The sequence below is a fragment of the Anomalospiza imberbis genome, chromosome 3 (genome assembly GCF_031753505.1).
Source record: "Anomalospiza imberbis isolate Cuckoo-Finch-1a 21T00152 chromosome 3, ASM3175350v1, whole genome shotgun sequence".
In the NCBI taxonomy this organism is placed as follows: Eukaryota; Metazoa; Chordata; class Aves; order Passeriformes; family Viduidae; genus Anomalospiza; species Anomalospiza imberbis.
In genome coordinates this window covers 7,106,633-7,123,516 of record NC_089683.1, presented here as the reverse complement: position 1 = coordinate 7,123,516, position 16,884 = coordinate 7,106,633, and the positions used below count along the sequence as shown (strand labels likewise).

Genomic DNA, 16,884 nt, shown 5'->3' with positions numbered 1-16,884 from the left:
CAAAGGAGGCTGAAAAGGCATCAATTATGTGTGTTAGTACACTGAATAAGGCTCTCAAACGCAGACCCGAGCTTCCATTAAAAGGGGCTATTCAGGAGCCCAGGCTGGTGATTTCAGCCCTTTCATTTGGCACGCCCTGGGGCAGGGCTGCGCTCCTCTGGAGGCAAAGAGAGCCTTTCCTTCGGTAACTGGGGACTGCTTATGCAGCAGGAGCGGCAGCAGGGGATGGGGGCGAGCTGACAGCGTTAAAGCACCGCGAGTGACAGCAGGGATGTCACTCACAGGCAGCAATCACAGCCTGCCGAGCACCAAACCTGGAGTCAGGTGCGGTGCATAGATATTCTCCATCAAAAGCCTCTGCGTATTTAAATTGTGACATGGAACCGTTTCTAAATCAAAATTTGCAGCAGCACTGTGAAGAAAAATAAAATACTGAAAAGAATTGGATATGTGTGAGGCATAACACGCTCGCTCAGCCTTATTGCTCCCAAATCCCAATGAAAACTACAGATACATCCTGGTAAATGTGTTTGAAATTAGAAGTTTATTTCAAAGACTTCTTATTTCAAATTGTTTGAAATAAGAAGTCTTTGAACAACAGCCAAGACAAACTAGTATTATGTATTTTCGATCAGAAGAAATTATTTTTATTGAAGAGAAAGTATTAACATCACTGGTTTTTTTTCAACATTCCTTTAAAAGTTTCAGAATTTGTGTTGGTTTTTTATCAAATTTGAGTTCAAAATAATTTAGAAAGCAGTCAGTCTTTTGTTTCTTTCATGGCAATAACTATATGATTTAAATATATTTTTTATATTAATGGGATCTTAGGTCTTATTTTATTATATCAGAGTAAAATAACAGGCAATTAATCATAAATAACATTCTGAAGGTGAAATAATGTAAAAGTAAATCAAATTAATTAATACATGAGTAGCAGTAATTAACAACAAGTGGAACTAGATTTTAGTATAAAATTACTGCAAGGGCTACTGAAAGCGCTCAACATTTTTTATATTACTTTGGTAAAAGGAATTTTCATCTGATTTAGATGAAGCTGCACAATTGTTTTTGTGACAGATGCTCTTAAATGTGTTACTTTGTATTTTCGGATCAAAACATACAGTGAAAAAATACTGTCAAAATATTGTCAATATTGAAAAATACTGTCAAAAAAAAGAGTAAAAGTCTGTGTTTCCCAGTGATATAACACCACATCCACTTCAACCTGCTGCTCTGGAAGTCACACGGTATTTTGAACTACATGAGATTCAACTGACAGAAACCACCTCAATATATAACTTTATTACTTGTGTGGTGGTTTGTATTAATTGTGACCTTATTTCCACTCAAGTATTTTTCAGCTTGGTGGTTGAACTGAAACCCAGTTTAACTGATTACATACATGGTGTTTTTCTAATTCTTTCCTGTGTACCATAGTATTAATTCTGGTTATGCTTAGTAGAACCAACCAATTTGAGACACTGTGCCATGTGATGTATGATAATATTTTCTTTCTGCTGTGCTTTGCAATGATCTTTGCCATTAACACTGATAAGGACAGAAAGAAACCAAGAGAAGCTGCTGCAGCAGCAGAGACCAATAAAGATAAAGCTCTTGTGTGTGCTGGGGTTTCTGTTGGAGCACACAGCACTGTAAACAGCATTCCTCTTCCATAAAGAGGAAAACAAACAAGCTGGCATCGCTTTGAGGATTGCAGCCCCATTGTTATTTGTGTATGCATCTCTCTTAGCTGATTTTATTTAAGAACGGGGATTTTTTTTCCCTTTAGTCTGAAGCAGTTGTATTAGATGGACCTCTTAGACAGAATTCGGATAAGCTATAGGCTATTGATCCTGCTCCAATACCGTGGTTTCAACTCAGTCCATTACTCTCTTGAATAAAATCATTCTGTGCACATTGACAGTTATGTGGGTCAATTGATAAAGTCTCTTTCCAGAAGATCTTCAATCCAGAATTCCTCCTGCTTTGAAGAGAGTCTGCAGTACAGAAGAACTTACAGAAACCTCAGGGGAAATAATGGCATTAAGAAAATAAAAGTCATTAAACAAATCTGCTTTCTATTGGATTTCGCTAAGTAAAATAGGCATAGCAACATCAAATCATTGTGCCCTAGGCGGGCATTTTTAGAGTGACAAAATGTTTATTGCTTCATTTCAAAATGACTAATTCAGATTTTTCACTTGCATTACAGGAAAGTCAAACTCAAACCATATATTTTGAATATGTTGTAAGGCTGTTTTTATTTCTCCTCACTGGTTCGTTCAGTACTTACCCATCCTTTGCAGTGGTTTGAAGTAAAGATAATTTTCAGTCTTGAAATGTGGAGTTGATCTGCTGTTTTCTGTGGATGTGCAGAATTGCCTTACAGCATGAAATTAACTATTTTTTGTTTGTTTGTCTGTTTTTAATTTCTTAGGGACTGGGCCTACCTCAGGCTGAATACCATGATTATCAGCATAAAGCTGGATTTTCTTCTCTAGATGTCTGGGAATGAAGAAGTCGCATTAATTAAGATACCTCAATTTAATCACTCCTGAGGCCTCTTCTGGACATCTCTAGTTTGACTATTAGGCCTGCAGTGAAGATACTGTTTTCATATTCAAATTCCAAAAATTATCACAATAAGATGTAGGGAATGATTTTTGAGTTACCATTGTGAATTAATTTCTCAAGCAACAGACAATTGTCAAAGTTAGGATGACTGGGAAACAAGTTAGTTCATGCATTTTGGTGAGAGCTCAGGGTATTTGTTTTAATGCTGGTATGAAATTTAAGACTACAAAAAAAAAAAAAGCCAGCACCCCATGAATCTCTTTGTAAAGTTGCTGATTACACAAAGCATTTACTTATGCCGTGCAGCATTTCCTTTACATCCAACTCTCATGCTTTGATTGAATTTTAGAAATCAGGGTATTGGCATCTTAATTTAAAAATACCCCACAGATATTTCCTTTCTGTTCCCATGCTGTTCTTTCTTTTCTGCTCACAGATGGTATTCTGACATTTCTAATATATACTGCATTTTTATGAGAGTTTCCCAGAATATTTTGATAAGGATCTCCAAAACCAATCTAGTCAGAGCGCAAATCTGATATCAAACTGAAAAATATTTTCCTTCCTATTTTATTTTACTTTTCTTTTTTTGCTAAAAAGAAAGAGAGAAACAAGTAAACTTCTTTAAGGAAATGAAAAGATAGACTTATCTTTTTCTTGTAACAACTGAAATCTCTGAGATATGTCAGGGTTTATCCTGACATGATTCTTTCCTATTTACAATTAAATATGAGAATCCTTTTGATGCCTGATATATCTTTCCTCACATGCAACCTCTTTCTGACCTCACCTTCCAGATCACTTTGGCGTTTTTAATCTAGTTTTGAAGGTGAAAATACAGGATGAATTTAATACTGCAGCTCTTTGTCCAAGTTAGTTTTACTCACAGGGGTATTCCAATATCTTCAGTTTCCCTGAGTGACGTTCATCCCTCTGAGTTTTGGATGTCCAAAAATATTTGTGCTCTCCAAGGTGGCACCTTAGTTCCCTCTGCAGGCAGTGCAAGAGGACTACTCATTCTCCCTGTCTGAGATATCTTTGGGGAGGAGTCAAATGTTGTTTGCACCCAACAGTCTTTCAGTACTGGCCTGCCAGCTGGAAAAGGAAAGAAGACTCCCACTTCTTGAATGCAGGAAGTTACCACATAAGAATTTGCAAAATCTGTCTTTTTCATAAAGGTCACAAAAAAATGAAAGAAAAAAAAACCAAAACATGTAAGAAAGAAATGTCGTCATGTATCTTGAATGCTTATTTTTCAAAATAATATTTTAAAATAAATTTCCTAATATTTTGAGAAAGATAAAACATTCTGAAATGTCAAAATGCTTATCTAATGAAATCTAAACTTTCAGGATCTAGAATCATGGAATTATTGGAGTTGAAAAAGACTTCTACGTCTATTGAGTCCACCCTTCAGCCCAGCCCTGCCAAATTCACCACTAAACCACATCTCTAATAATATTTCATGACAATATGAAGAAATGATTTCAGCCCCAATGAAGTACAAATGTGTATTCTTTTTGCAACCAGGGCAGCTGGTAGCACCACATATATTTTTAGCTTGGATTTCAGCACAGAACAGGTCTCATTTGTTTAGTTGGAGTAGCAGTTTCCAATAGCACTGGTGCCCTTCCATGTGGGAATCTGAGATTTCAGCTGGCTGATGTGATGATCTCTCAACATTGAGTAGAAGCTCAGCTTGTAGGCTACACAGACAGCCTTCACAGCCCCAACCAGACTTTCAGAGTAAGACCCTGAGGTTTTACTGACCTTGTCCTGGGAGCAATGCCAAAATCATTCTAATGATTTCAAAATCTGGAGATGAAAAACTTGAGAGCAAAACTTGTGAGAAATCAATTCAGAAGAGAGAGAGGGAGCGGGGATAAGGTTCAACTTCCAGATTTTTTGGCAGCGCCACGTGACATTCATGTGAGCCATGGCATACCTCCAAATGACAGAACGATTTAATTCCTTCTACTTTATTCCTTATCCTAAGAGATGTTATTCAATCCTTAGGAGTGATGACAAAGCACCGAGTGCACATGAATAGTAATTGTACACAAGCGTGATCACTATAGGCAAATTTAGTGCTAAGTAAAGAGCTGTGCAGCACAGAACAGAGCAGCTGAAAACTGAAGGAACTTCTGCAATCTGCAGAGATACTCACCAGATCTTAACACCAGGCAGCAACAGATCTGGGTGAGTTTTTTTTTCTAAGATGCTGAGTGTGATTGTACTAACTCATTTATATTTTCCAGAAATAGTCAATACTTTCAATATTGTCCACCGAGCCCCATTGATTTTGACGAAATTTTGTTTCAAAAATCAAGAGAACAAACTTCAAAACACCTCCTGTTAATATTCTAGAGGTTTTGGAAATTAAAAGTTTGGGTGTTTGTTTACAAAACCTCTTTTAATTACAAACTGTTATTATTTTCATAAATAAAAGTAAAGTAGGAGACTGTTCAAACAAAATGATCAGAAAAAGTATTTCTGTAAATGTGAAAATCTGGTTTGTTTGTTTTTTTTTTTCCAAATGCAGCTTGTGTACTTATCCAGCATTCAGCAATGCTTCATTGACATTGCAATTCTCTGATAAGCAGACACAGAAACAGACACACAGACATTGTCACCTTCACAAAGAAATCCCTTCCAAGTAAAATATTAATTAATAATGCTGTTGTTTCAGGGAGGGGAGTAAATGCAGTTGATAAAACACCAATTAGAGGGTGGGAGAGGAAAATGTCAAGATTCCATGGCTGTGAACTTGCAAAGCTTTCCTGGACTTTACTGCTCCATACAGAATTACACTGCTGAGACGTGACTGATTAACTTGCAGGGTGCATGATTCTTTTGCAGCTGAGAGGTCATTTAAAGACATAAAAGCCCCCTGAAAGTCTTGAATATCAGCAAAGTGAGCAGGCTAAGGACACATTGGCATCCCACTACTGTAAAGAAAATGTATCAGTCTAACACTTGGCTTTCTCTCCTCTCCCTCCACAGACTTGCCAAGCTTGCACTGAGCTTAACATTGAGGTTTTGGCCTTCACTTCAAGCTCTCCCCATTATTTTGCAGCACTCATGACTGTCCTTGTGCCTCTCAAACCTAAAGCAGAGACTGGTTATTTGACTTCCTGTCCCAGAAACCTGTGTTCATCCCATCCAAAGAAGAGAACAAAGTTGGTGAAGGCTCTGGAGGACAAGTCTGATAAGGAGCAGCTAAAGGGAGCTGGGGGTGTTTAGCTTGGAGAAAAGGAGGCTCAAGGGGAACATTCTCCATCTCTACAACCACTTGTAGGGAGCACGGGACTCCAGGACGGTTTGGATGGATGAGAGATCTCTGAAGTCAGGTCTTAGAAGATGTGGTTTATTAAAAGGGGTGAAAGGCCCTGCTTGGAGTTGCCAGGCGTAACTCGTGGCAGGCCCAGGGAGAGAGGCAGAGGGATAGAGAGGGAGAGAGGGTTCCAGGTGAGGGCCCCAGGGGAAGATCCAAGAGAGCGTCCGGTCCCTCGGGCACACCTTATCAGGGGTCTTCAAGGTGGGCTGGAACAGGACTTGGGCCAATGGGGTCACAGATACCTGATACTTCAGGGGAGGGTCACAGGTGTGGGATGAACCATACATTGGGGGTGAGACAGAGCATTCCATTTGACCTTTGGACCTATCTGTAGGTAAAGAGCATTGTTTAATCAGAAGGGGGGATTGCTTTCAACCTGGCTATACTATTGTTTTCTAGTTATTCAGTAGTCAAGGTTTGTTATTTCAAATCTAGTTCTCATCTCAATGTCTGTATTTTCCAAATCTTTTGCCAGGCAATCATATTTATAAGGTTTTCCTATTTCATCTTCCCCAACAACCGCTGAAAGGAGGCTGTAACGAGTTGGGGTTAAATCTCTTCTCAAGTAACAAGCAATTGGATAAGAGGAAATTGTTTCATGTTATGCCATAGGAAGTTTAGTTTGGATATTGGGAGAAATTCTTCACCAAAGGGGCATTGTCAAGCATTGGAAGAGACTGTTCAGGGAAGTGATCAAGTCACCATCCTTAGAGATATCTAAAAGATGTGCAGATGTGGCATTAAGGTGTTGCTGAAATTAGCACAACAAACTCCTCAACACCAATGTTGCATTAAGGAGCAGGGATTCTTTATTATAGCTCAAGGATATCTCCTTGAGCTGAGAACAGAAAAAGCTCCTGTTGAAATACTATATTTTACTTGCATATTCATAAGTTTTCCCAGAAGAAACAGCATATAATTTCTCAGAAGCCATTAACATTTGCCCTCCCCTTGGGCTGTGCATTCTCTTATCCCAAGGTCCCTCCACTGGTCCTTGGTGGTGATCAACCCCAAAGTTCTCAATGAACTTGGTGTCACTTCCCAAATACTGGGCTGAGTTGGCATAACTAGTCTGGTTCACTGTTTTGTGAGACACTTGGTTAATCAAGAGCACATTGATGTTCCTTTCTTTATTTAATGTTTAACATGGTCCTACAGAATAAGCATTGTATTTTCCACCAGCTGGGCAAATAGTTCTCCCTCTGGCAACGTTTGCCCTCTTTGGGGCTTTTGAAGTTTGTTTTCCCCACTAGCCTTCATGGGTCTCCCTTTGCTTCTTTACAGACATCACATTTGCTCTTTGTGTTGCACTTACAATCACATTTTTTACACAGCTCAAAGCAAGTATCATAATCACAATTATCACTACAATCACAATTATACTTTGCAAGACAGAGGCCAATCAACCAGAGAAAATCCAAGTCCTTTCAATATTTTATTCAACCAACCATTTTCTAATCCTACACTTAGATGTCTGCTGGATGATGCAACTGATTTTAATCTCTCTATCTGATCATCCAGTTTGGCAGTCATATTTGGAATGTGTATAAGACAGGTATTAAAAAAAAAAATAAGTAAATATTCTCTCGCCAGTTTTACCTGGCATCCAGGAGACTGCCATGGCAGAGCACTGATTGTAGAAAGTTATAAAGGACATTCACCACATGGTGTAAGATGCCTGATGAAGCACCCACAGTGTTCTGTTTCATGCAAGAGTTCATTTCCATTTAAGGAAATGGAAGGACTCAGGAGTCCTCTGTGATGGGATTCCTGTGGCTTCAGAGACATCATTTAGTCTGGTGTATCTGGGGGCCAATGGTTCTGTCATGTAAAGAAAGACTGAGGGATGGAAAGGCCATAAAATAGAGTGAAAACAATCAGCCTCACCACTAAACTAATAATTCATATTTATTTATATTAAGGATAACCATATTGTCACTGGCATAGCTTATATGGAACAGAAGTGCTGCTGCAGAGCTCTTGTCAGTGGCAGGCAGACCATGAGAGGAAAATGTAATTTACTTAGCTTTTTGTTATATTCTTACACAGTTTGTATTTGCTTGCAGTTGTTGTTGGTGACAGCATGCTGCTAAAAATGGACATTTACGATTGCTTGAAATAGGTATTTTTGTGCTCATATGTGGTTACTTAGGAAATTTATACAGCAAGATCACCCATCCATGAGTTTGTGAAGACTTACTGGAGCCCCCTTCATCTTCAATGTTTCAAATTCATCTTTGAGACAGTTGCTTTGACGTTTGATATGGTGCAATTTCAAATCCTTCCAAGGAAAAAGCTATTAAGGAAATCTGTCTAGTGAACAAGCTATTTGGAAATAAATTTTGACTGCTTTTCAACTGTTCTCAGCCGTTAGAGTCCAAAATGCATAGGAAACAACAGAAGTGTGTTTACAATCACATATATAATTAATAGCTGATGACAATCAGGGAATAGCAGTATGTTTATCTTTTCAAAGATAAATATTTATAATGGAAACATTTAATGACTTTAGCATTTTATTTAACTGGCCTTCCCTTCCATTGCCTGGTCTAAACATTGTATAGAATTCTACTGGCACTAATTTCTGGAGTAAAACATTTGTATCAGTGTTGTGTAATGTGCTGGCCAGGTACCCCCACAGTGGTTAATAGGAAAATGTCATTCCCTGATGCGATGGCAAAGAAAGAAGACGGTAAACTCATTTATTTGCTGTGCCAGTGCAGGCTGTGAAAAGTTGGCACAAGGTTTACTGTCCCCATAGGGGTGGGTGAACTCGGTACTTATAAGCTACAAACAGAGTAATCCTGCAAAGATGGACATGGTCCTTCTGAAATTCCCTTTCATGTGATGACATACTCCTCAGTGTCTGAGTCCTGAGACTGGAATACCTGAAAGAGTCTTCTTTTCCACAGGGGGGCAAGCATATGCTTTTATCTTCAGTCTAATTCAGCAATTAAGTATATACAGAAGGTAGCCTTTATAGTTTCACAGTTTAAAGGAGATGGGCCGCAGTCTAATGCTGTCTTAATACTCTTCCAGCCTCCCACGTGGCAATTCCCTTGGAAATTTTTCTCCTTTTTCTGTTACTAACACACCTCTAGCATGTCTAAGCAATAGTGGTGCCTTGTACATGATGCTGGGTTATCATCCTGTTTCAATTCACAAATCTTTTCCCTTGGTGGACCCCAAAGCTCTCTATAACAACATGGAATTTCCAATAACTTGAATCAAATTGAACCAAGAAAGACAAATCCTAAAAACAATTAAGCCATCATGGGTGTTGGTATTAAAAAAAAAAAAAAAAACAAAAACACTTAAATCTGAAAGAATTGGTTACTTTTGTCTCAGTAGGTCAGTCCTAAGATGTGGTGGTTTTCTAACCCTGCTGTGTTCAGGCAGCATTTTCACTCCTGTGTTTCAGGAATATATGTTTGTGTGTTTGTGTGTACATACAACATATAGGCATACATTTTAAATGTCAACCTGTGTAAAGAAAACCAGTCTGAGAGACTGAGATGAAGACAGCAACTTTTAGATGTCTGTTGTTTTCATTTTCCAGCAAATATATTCATTATAAAGCGAAAAGAAAATGAATTATTAAGTATTATTAAGTATGGGAATGGATTTAAGGAAGGTCTTTGATCCAAAAGAAAATAGACATTTAGGCCAAACCGTTGAAGGGAGGAATTGTGTAAGCATTAAAGATGAATTAAAATTAATAGTGGAGGGAACAGTGACTACGTTTCTCCACCTGAGCAGACAGTGCTTCTAAAAGAAATCTGATAAATGTGGCATGAAACAGAAGTGACAGAGCACTGGAGAAGGAGAGGAGAGGAACAAAGTTAAGAGGCAAGAGAGGCAGGAAAGTGCCCTTTGGGATCTGGAATGGAGTTCACTTAAAAGGAGTTCACACATGCAGCAGTGCGACGTGGCTGATAGTGCCTCATTCTGACTTTGAAAATTCCTGTAATCGGATGTTTCATTCCAAAAGACATCCCCCAGTGTCCTCACTCAGAGGCAGCAAATAAACAAAACTCAGGAAAGATGCCATAGGACACCATAGAGTTTGATAAAATGAATTTTGCTCACATCAGTGGGATGTTTAGCTGTTGCTGTGGGTTTCTGGTGCTGGCCTAGAGGAATCAGATATAATGGAAAGACATCAAACACGATCCAGGGATGGTGTCTTAGCAAGAAACCCGCTACCAGCAGCACCACTGCTACTGTTCCTGGATGCTGTCAGGTGCTCTGCTGGAGGAAAACAGACATGTTTGCTCCAGAGTTTTATATTGTGTTTATAATTAGGTCATAATTTGTACCACAAGCCGAGCTTTTAAGGTGGTGGAGAGAATGCACACCCACCCCTTACAGCCTAGGTACTATAACTGATTTATAGATGTAGTTAACTTTATGGATGGCAAATGTTCATCCTTGTGATATATTTAGGAATGTGCCTGAATATTTCCCAGGAAGGGCTTTGTTATCAGCCCTCTTCTGTCCAGACAAGGACAGATCATTTTCTTAAGGTTATGCAATAACTCAGCAGGGTGCTTTTCTCTTGTGGTCTTCCTAGACCATTCAAATAGGGACAATAGTGGGAAAAGAAAAAAACAAACAAACAAACAAAAACAAAAATAAAAACAAAACCAAAACAAAACAAAAAAAACAATGTTCTACTTCAGCAGAAGCAAATTTAAAGTTGAGAAACATTACTGCTCTGTATTTACAGAACTGCTCTGAAATCCTGATGCTGAATCCACATACAGTGAAACTGTTTTCTAACTGAAAGCAAACTCCAGAGGAACAGAAATGGATCATCCTAGTAGATTATTTGGCTTGCTTCACTAACTCCGTTTAGTCTGAGTTGACTGACTTTAGAGAACTAGATAAAGACTAGTTGTAGACTAGTAATAGGTACGAGGACAGCTTTAATATACTGGTACAGTCAATAATATGAATTTGTTTATTCAACAGTTTTATCATTATAAGGGAAAAAATACTCCATGTGTAATTAATCCAAGGTTATCCTATCAGCAGAGGCACTGGAAACAGAACTCAACATAAACATTATTAATATCAATTTACTTCTTCAGTCCAGGGCTGGCCACTAATTGCTATAGACATATTTTTGATCATTTTATTCACATATGTTGTGTTACTATCAGGAAATTAATTCTTCCTTTTTATTTTTTCCTTATTCAGAACAGATTTGACATAACTAGAAAAGGAAAAATGTTAAACAGCAAGTGATTCAAAGTGCTAAGTCCAGCTGGTGGCTGGCTCCTGGTGACATCCCATAGGGATCCATACTGAGGCCAGTGGTTACTGCTTAACCACCTTATAAATGAATTGGATGATGTGCCAGAGCTGTCTCTCAGCATGTTTACAGTAGATATTTGCTATTCAAGGAGACCTTGCCAGGCTGGAGATATGGGCTGACAGGAGCCTCACAAAGTTCAACAAAGGCAAAAGCAAAGTGCTGCCCCTGGGACAAAGTAACCCCAGCACCAGATGGGGGCTGGGACTTCTGAGAGCAGCTTTGGAGATGAGCAGCTGAGGGTCCTTGTGGAGCACAGGCTGACCAGGGACCAGCAATGTGCCCTTTTAATAAAGAAAGCAACCCCCTCCTGGGCTGCATCAGCCAGAATTCAGCCATCATGTTAAACTGACCCTTCTCTCCTAGTCAGGACTTGTTACACCCATCTGGTGAACCATGTCCTGAGCTCTCCAGTGGAACACAGGCATGGAGATACTGGTCTGAGTTCAGTGGAGGGGACTCACTGGATAGAGTCAGTGTAGGTGAACCCTCAAGAAGGATGGGGAGCAGCAGTATCAGATGTAAAATAAGAAGCAGGAAACTGAGTTTGTTCCGTGTGAATGTAAAAAGAGAAAGCTTCAGGGATGATTTTTTTTTTTGCTGTCTGCATCTCTCTGACTGGAGGATACAGAGAAGACCAGGAGACTTTTCAGAGAAGTGTTCAGTAACAGCATGAGAAGCTGTGGATCCAATCTGTAACATACAGAATTCAAACTCAATATAAGGAAATTATTTTTTACCACGGGAGTGATCAGAACTTTATCACAGTTACCTGCAGAGGATCTGGAATCTCCATCTTTGGAGATGTTTTCTTCCTCATTAATCCAAGTTCCAAGAAAAAGTTAAAGGATTGTCTTTTTGTCAAATCTCTAAAAATTACTTCTTAAAACATTTTGGATGCAGCTGTTGCAGAAAGAAGGTCAGATTATTGGTCCAATTTCAGTCTCTAAACAGAACCCGTTTATTTTCCCAAATGTATCTTTTCAAAAAATATTTCTTTCATGAAGCTTGCATGCCCAACTTGCCTTACTGAATTACATCTGGGATCACCTCATCTTTTTCAGAAGCACAAAAAATACTGATTTCAGTACTGTTGCTAACTCTAAACAGAAGGTGAAGGTCTGGTTGCATTAGTTCTTTTGCAAAAGCAGGAAAAACCTGACTTTAATCCCTTAGATAGTAGGATAAGTATTTTTATGGTATTTCCACTAGACTAAGAACATCTAAGTGGACAATTACATTGCAGATGTCAATGTTGTGTCAATTTGATCCCATGCTAAAATAGTTTTACAACACCATGCACAAATAGGGTAACACCAGGGCACTACAGTTCAGCCTTCTCTATTTTAAATCATTAAACAACTTGTTGAAACTTGTTTTTTTCCCCAGTCTGGCTCTCCCAGACAACTTCTAGGCACAATTTGAAAGTCAGCATTAGGCAGACACTAATTCAGACAGAGATCTTTGGAGGTTAAGAGTGTTTAAGGGTTGGGACATGTGGGAAAGAATGGAAGATGGGTGAGAAAGATTGTACACATGCTCAACTGACTTGCAGCTGAGGTGTCAAAACCTACGCATATTATGTTAGTTGTTGTTTGGCCTTGTCTATTGGACAAATAGAACATCTGTGTTTAGATAACAAGCTTCTGTCTGGCTTAGAGGCACCCTATCAAACACACCTGTGATTTCTGCCCTGTGGTGGAAAAAACAGAGCCCAGCAATAAATTACACCTGTGTGGATGCCTGGACTACAGGTGAAAACAGCAAGTTTGTTGGTCTTTCAGCATGGATCAAGCTCCATGGTGCCTGAATTCTCATTTGTGTGCCTCTGCCTGGGTGTTGCTTTAGGGATCTCCTGTTTGACAATGAAAATAAATTTATTCTTTGCATTTATCCATAGTTTTGTGGTTCCTGCCCCTTATTCGTGCCAGGTCAAATAGGACACAAAAAAGGACATTTTATCTCAGATTTAGGAGAAAATCTCTGGTGCTGGTTAGTTTGCTAGTAGAAGCCAAGGTCGTCTCATGTTTATACTTCAGCATCTTATCTATACAATAACAAAAAATAAATCTTTTCTCTCCCTCTTACCTATCAAATTGCTCTTTCCTTGTCTAGGAACCATCTCTTTCACTGGGAATAAACAGAACCTCACACAGCAATCTTCTCATCTCTTTGGAGTTCTAGACAAAAGAGAAAGACAAATAATTAACAGAAATAGTAATTACAAGAGGCCATCTGTCCTTGTGCAACTGTTTTACATTCTACAGAATGTTAATACCAAAATACATTCATCAACTTTAATAGACATCTGGAGCATAATCATCCAGCAACCACTTGTATAAAAGTTACTGCATGAAATAATTATCAGTGAAATATGGTAAATAAAAAATTGTCTTTGAAAGCACTGAAACAGAAACCAGATTTTTCAAGCTCCAAGAATTAACACAAAGAGAAGTACAGCTACCACCAGATTTTGCTGCTGTATAGTCTTTGGTGTCTCTTTTTCAGACAACTTAATTAGTCATTGTATAAAACCCACTGGCATGAGCAAAAACTTCTAATGCTGGGGAATTTGATCTTGAGCTGACTGTTCTAGTTTCTTCCTTCTTCCCTTCTCTTCTTTTTTTCATGCAGTTTGCAAATTTAAGAACATGGCTTAAATTCAAAATGTCTCCTGGCTTGTTACTAGACAGACCCAACGATGCTGATTCTGTTCTTTCCTCTCATTACTGCTTATCACTGTGGGGTTTGCAAATTGCTCGTGGGACACAGTAATATCCAAGAGAACAAAGACTGTGTCAGAAAGATGAAGGGCACCTGAGTTGCAATGAGGTAGCAGACCTGCTTTTAGATCAACTGTGGTGTTAACTATTGAACAAAATCTGCCTTCCTTCTGTCTGGAAGCAGAAAATAGAGCAGTGCTGAGACTTTATTTCTGCATAAGGGTATTGCTAGGAATGTTGATCTAGGATTGGTCATTCTGTGATGTATTTAGGCATTGGCACAGAGCAGATCAGAAGACGCTGAAGCCAATATGTTATGTCCTTATATATTTCAGAGCTCTCTCTCAGGCTCCTGAAACCTTGGAAAGCAAATAAGGTAATTTCCATCCCTTTAGCAAGAAGAAGTTTTGGTGCTATTTTTTTTGGCCTCCAGGCACTGAGCAATTTGCACATGCAGTACAGTCTCATTTAGAGGAAGTCGAAAATACCATGCTATAAATAAGATATACATGACAGTCCCTCCTCAGGTATTAGATGTCATTCTGGTGACCTGATTTGATCACCCAAGTGCCTGGGTCTTGCTAAAACATTTTGGAGTAAAGCAGAGACCTGTCAGTCTTTTCCCATAAATTACTACATCAGAAAACTGCTTCATCACTCTGAGTCCCAAACTGTCTCTTCCCAGAGCACCAAAAGACAGTAGGTTGGTTAGATATGACAGAACAACACACAAATAACATGCTCATTGTTAAACTAAAATACCCCAAATCCTGGATTCATTGCCAGTCCATAGTCCCCATGCCTTTTTTTTTTTTCCTTTTTAATCCAACATTGAATCAATGTAGTCACTGAATGGCAGCAACACAGACTTCATGATTAATTCCAAGTTTTATTTCTTTTCTAAATCCAGTCTCAGATACATTTGCAAGTTACTTCAGTATTTTCCCCCAAAATAATTAAACCCCAATTACTTCAGAAAATCTCTACTGAAGTGTGCACTCATCAGAGACTGAGAATAGACTGTTATAGGGGATAAAATGAGCAGGAGGACAACAAAACAAAACAGGTTCTCCTGCTAACATAGCAAAGATCACCTCCCTCAGGAATTGTCTGGTTAATAGATGCCATACTGGCCTTTTGCTGGCCATTTTAGGAAGTTTGTTTCCTATCATGAAGCACCAAATGATGCAGCATCTCTTCTCAATGTGAAAATTCTCAAAATAATTTGCATTTAGCATGGACTAAGCACTCAGAATGTGAAAGGGAAACTAGTAGCAGATGTACAAGGTTCTCAGATATTTGTTCTGTGCTGATATGTAAGTAAATAGCAGATGTTTTGGAAGTTTCTCCTCATTACTAAGGGATGAAAGGGGGAGAGGACACTCTAGATTATATATTAACTTGCTCATTTTAAATGCCAATCATTACATCAATTTAAATACCAATTAATTAAACCCATTAAAACACCTCTGTACTTCATTTAAAGTTTTTTAATTGCTGAATTTCTGCTTTTTTCATGTTTTTCTGAGAGCTGCTAGTTACTTTGAAAACCTTCAGCAGGTTTGTGTCTTTAAATAATTGTGTCAAAAAAGTGGAAGAAGCCAATGGGCTGAGTACACCAGGTAGGTCAAGCAAGGTGTGTCTCCACCTGGGCACACCTTTTGCAGGCAGGGCTGCTGCTTGTCCCTGCCCCAGGAGAAAGGGCCAGACCCTTCCTGCAGCCTGAACTCTGAATCACAGAGCTCCCTGAATGGGAGGGGACCCACAAGGATCACTGAGTCCACTGGCCCTGCACAGGGCAGAATCCCTAAGAATGACATGATGGATTGTCACACACTCAGAGTGTGTCCAAGTGCTTCTGGAGCTCTGTCAGGTTTGGTGCTGTGATCATTCCTGGGGAGCCTGTTCCAGTGCTCAACCACCCTCTGGAGGAAAAAACCTTTTCCTCATATCCAGCCTAAACCTCCCATGATTGCAGACCATTCTCTCGGGTCCTGGTCACCAGAGGGAAGAGATCAGTGCCTGCCCTCCTCTTCCCCTCGTGAGGATGCTGATGACCTCAGTGGGGGCTCCCCTCAGTCTCATCTTCTCCAAACTGAGCAGACCGAGTGCCTCCAGCCATTTCTCATACAGCTTCCCCTCCAGAGCCTTCAACATTTTTGTAGCCCTCCTTTGCATGCTGTCTGATACCTTTATATCCTTCTTATGTTGTGGCAGCCAAAACTTCCCCCAGGGCTCCAGGTGAGGTGGGCAATACCCCACCTTGTCGGGCCCCAGGACACGGCTGTTCCTTTTGTCCACCAGGGCACTGGTGGGACATCTCCAGACCCAACCTCTGCCTTCAGCAGCTCTGTCTGTGTGGAGGTGTTGGCCAGCGCTGGGCAGAGCAGCGGCCTTTCCCCACCGCTTTGCCTGCAGGGGATGGAAGGGCAAGTGCCCTTGGTCTGGCAGGAGGCCACACACACAGAGGTGCTCAGTTGCTGAGTTATGTGGGCTTCAAGTCTCTCCAATCAGCCAGTGGAACGTCCTTTTGTCTAAAATGTTGCCCGCTCTGCACATCCTCCTGCCTCAGAGGCCAAACAAGCTGCCATCCTGAGCCTTGGCTCAGGCTCTGGCCCTGTGTCACTGCCCAGGGCTGTCCTTGGTAGGGGTGGGGGGTGGGTGCCACTAGCCCTGTCCCCTGAAAGCCTCAGTAGCTGCTCTGGAGAGCTTCTGGAGGGTCTTGGCACTCCCCTGGGCTTCCCCCACCCAGGAACTCCCCCTGTGTATGCCGTGATCCCTTGCCCTGCTGTGGAAGGTGCCAAGATCCTCTGTGAGTGATAAAAACAAAAAAGTTAATTAGATTGCTAATTAAGTGCCATCCAAGATTAAATGATTAAACATTTATAGGAAATTTTCTAAAGATATTCTCCTTCAGAACTCGGCGAGCC

The 16,884-nt window shown here is 39.9% G+C and overlaps 1 long non-coding RNA gene across 1 annotated transcript; it reads right to left on the bottom strand.

Annotated features, from left to right (window-relative positions):
- Positions 1-1,022: 1,022 nt before the first annotated feature.
- On the bottom strand, positions 1,023-16,226 carry LOC137470214 (uncharacterized). The gene is made up of 3 exons (XR_010996950.1): positions 16,145-16,226; positions 13,320-13,411; positions 1,023-2,508 (listed from the first exon to the last, which is right to left on the bottom strand). It is a non-coding gene; the product is annotated as an uncharacterized lncRNA (long non-coding RNA).
- Between the last annotated feature and the right edge of the window lie 658 nt (positions 16,227-16,884).